Source organism: Pteropus vampyrus, unplaced genomic scaffold (assembly GCF_000151845.1).
Source record: "Pteropus vampyrus isolate Shadow unplaced genomic scaffold, Pvam_2.0 Scaffold45, whole genome shotgun sequence".
Lineage (NCBI taxonomy): Eukaryota > Metazoa > Chordata > Mammalia > Chiroptera > Pteropodidae > Pteropus > Pteropus vampyrus.
This window is the reverse complement of record NW_011888826.1, coordinates 1,959,850-1,963,538: the sequence shown is the minus strand read 5'-3', so window position 1 is coordinate 1,963,538 and position 3,689 is coordinate 1,959,850. Positions and strand designations below refer to the sequence as shown.

Below are 3,689 nucleotides of genomic sequence, written 5' to 3'. Positions count from 1 at the left end.
CTCTTACCTCCGGAACTTTCACTTTCTGTTCCCTCTGCCCAGAACACCTTTGTCCATTCAGGTTGGGCACTTCCTCTTCCAGCAAAATTTCTCAAATCCCCATTTCCCAAGTCCAAGCCTGGATGAGGCGTCTTTCTGGAATGCTCCACTCTTGTGCTCACCCAGGTTAAAGCTATGATCGTACAACACGTAATATAGTTCACTGTCATTTTCCTCCATTAGATTGTGGTGAAAATCAGACTTGAATCCTCATCTGCTTGGTTTCTGTTTTTGTTCTTTCCCCTGGACCTGTCTTTCACCAGAGCATTTGCACATTTCCTAGAAGCCAGGCGAGTCTGTATCATTTCTCATTTCTTCTGTATCTTCTGAACGTGAGTAATGAAGTGTGTTCATTTGTTTCTAGCATACTCTCAAATAATGTGGCATAGTTATTAAAAGATCATGTATTTAGTATTTTTTAAAATCTGACAAATAGAAACAAAAAACTCATTCATAATTCTAGCGAAAGTTTTAAATATTTTGTGATTTCATAGGGCTCAGATAACTAATTATATTATTTAAATTGTAAATTTCTTTTATTTTTATTGTGGTTCTAAGTATAGTTATGAGTCTGTTCAATACTTTTGCCTATTTATCTGAGTTGATGTCTTTTCTGTTAATTATCAGTCCAAAGTTAAAGAAAAGGCAGATTTGGGGTCTTCCCTTAGCTGCTTGCATAGCCCCTTCCATAGCTAATGCAAAGAAGCCCATTTCATTAGATGCAAAGACACCATCAGAAAGTAACCCACTTCTAGGCATCTGGGGAGTAGCAAAGAGGTCTTCCCACTCCACCCACTGCTGGCTTTTGTGTTTCAAGGTTTTCATGCAACCTAGATTAAAAGAATGTAGAGTAAATCCTCACAAACCAGAGAATGGCATTCGAATAAAAGTCAAACATTCATAATGAGAAAAAAATATATTTTTACCTGTTATAACTTACTCTTGCTTTAAAAAGAAAAAATCTTGGCTTGTTTCTTTACGTAATGTTGTAATAAATCATATAATATTGTATACTTTTTGTCTAATTAGACTATGAGATCTTTTATATTTAAATCAGAAAATGTGATTTCATTAAAAGGAAGAGATTTCTAAATAATTTCATTCGGGTAAATAAGAGAAGAAAATATGCACGCTAACTCTTAGGATGACAGCGTGATACTCTGTTTAACTAAGAGCTGGCTAAGCATATATTTATAGAAACTCTTTCAGGCAGGTTAATATTGTGAAACTTCCCTCATTTTGCAAGAGTCCAGAGTGAAAAGTGAAATGGTGAACAGCTTCAGAATCAGAAAGATCAACTTTTTTTAAAAAAAATTTTTTTGGTAGTAACACATAACGTAGTTATCCTCTCAGCTTTTTTAAAGCGTACAGTTCAGTAGTGTTAAGTATATTCATATTGTTGTGCAACAGATCCTAGAAACTTTTTTATCTTGAAAAAGTGAAACTCTGGATCCAGTAAACAACTCCCCATTTCCCCTCCCCACACCCCCTGGCAACCACCATTCTACTTTTTGATTCTATGAGTTTGACTCCTGATACTTCATATGAGTGGAATCATGCAATGTATGTTCTTCTGTGATTGGCTTATTTCACTTATCGTAATGCCCTCGATAAGCAAGAGGTAGGTTCACCTACATTATAGCACATGACAGGATTTCTTTCTTTTCTAAGGCTGCATGGTTGCATGGATGTATCACATTTTGGTGGAAAGGCACCAAGAATACTTAGGGAAGGCTTCCTGCAAGAGATGCTGCCTAAACAGTTACAAAAATGGGAGTTAGTAGGATAAGGGCAGACTCAAGGCACTTATCCAAATAATCTGGGAATGGTATGTGAATATTTCCTAAGTCAACAGTTTCCAAGCTTTTCCTTGGCAAGTAGGCCAAAGCCTAATTTACAAAACAGATCAAACGTGCAGTTTCTTCTATTGGGAAAGGACAGAGGCAGAAGCCTCGGTCTTTCCTCTTATACCTCCCTCCTCTCATTGACTGAAGGACGTGGCGACTCTCATGACCATACAAGGGTAGTGAGTACTGACTGGAAGTGGGGCACAAGGGGCTTCTTCGGTGCCAGTAACGCTGTGTTTCTTGATCAGGGCACTGGTTACACAGGTGAGTTCAATTTGATTAAATACATCATGCTACACCTTGAGGACATTATACTTAGTGCCAGACACAAGGACAAATATTGTGTGACTCCACTTATATGACTTATACCTAGAGTAGTCAAATTCAAGGACAGAAAGTAGAATGGTAGCTGTCCAGGCCTAGGGGGAGTGGAGTGAGGAGTTATCATTTAACGAGCCTGGGGTTTTGTTATGGGAAGATGAAAAACTTCTGAATGTGGCTGATGGTGCAGATTGCACAACAACGTGAATGTACTTACTGCCATTGAACTGTAGACCCCAAAATGGTTAAAACGATAAATTATGTATACCTTACTACAATTTTGTTTCAAAGAGAAAAAGATAATCAAGCTGTATATTTATGATTTGTACTCTTTTCTATATGTAAAAGTTTTTTTTAAACCTAGCAAAATCATAGTTTTCATCATTACTCTCTGGAAACTTTTGAAGCATGGTGTTTTTCCATTAGTTGGATTAGAAAATATTTCTATTTCATAAGGGGCTAAAGGATAGTTCCTACTTTTTCATCTTGCCTATAAAATCAAAAAACCCAAGATTTGACAACCTTAGTGACTCCCTCTGACCGCTATTTCCTGAAATTTGTCAGTGGCAATTTCTACTTGTATTTAGATTTCCCTCTCCCCAAATGGTTTGTGCTGGCAGGCATGCCCTCCAGTGATGAGGAGACTTGGTTCTCATCCAGGTTTCCTTTCAGTGAGGGGACCCTGAGGTTAGACTGTCACCTAGTGATGTCCAGGGCCAAGCTTTCAAAGATTCTGTGATTATCAGGAAACCTTCAGCTGAGTGATTTTTTCTAACTTCCCTGTCAGCAGAAATAATCCTCTTGAAATAAATTGTGTACTTTGGGCATGGAAATCAAGGGAAAATGTTAGAAGATATTTATTTAAGATATTACTGCTGATTTATCTTTATAATTTATTTAAGAAAACATTCATGAGCCACTTCTTGAAAAGAAAAATCACTTACTCTTGAACAATGTAAGTTTTGATGAAGGTTCATAATTGTGTAACACACTAATTGTAGAAAATTACTTATTTAGATAAAATATTTGCTACAGTTATGATCTGAAAGGACACTATCCAAACAGGTTTTAATTTGAGAAGATTGTGTATGTGTGTGTTCTTAATTCTCTTTGTTGATAAAAATAAGAAAAAATTAATTGTAAGTTGTTTACAACTTTATTTATTAAATGTTGACTTAGCCATTTCTTAATCGTGTGAGTCAAAAAGTAGCCAGGAAGTTAGAAATTCAGACTGTAAAAGATGAACTTCTTTTGTAGTCTGTATTCAGTAAAATCATATTTTGTGGTTTTTTAATTTTAGATTTAATTTTTATGATATTCCAAAATATCTGCCATGTTGATATAGCAGCATATGCGCTTTCTGATTTTTAATGTTAAAATGAATTCACAGACTATTTCTGTGTTTATATGTGTCCTGAAACCAGAAAAACTATTCAGATATACAAGATTACCTACTAAAGCTACATTTTTACATGGCATGTA

At 35.8% G+C, this 3,689-nt stretch overlaps 1 long non-coding RNA gene across 1 annotated transcript in view; it reads left to right on the top strand.

The window, feature by feature from the left end:
* Positions 1-234: 234 nt before the first annotated feature.
* Positions 235-3,689, top strand: part of LOC111738970 — a 13,749-nt gene continuing 10,294 nt past the window's right edge. Inside the window, exon 1 of the long non-coding RNA XR_002780045.1 lies at positions 235-371. This is a non-coding gene — a long non-coding RNA (uncharacterized LOC111738970). The remainder of the gene's footprint in view (positions 372-3,689) is intronic.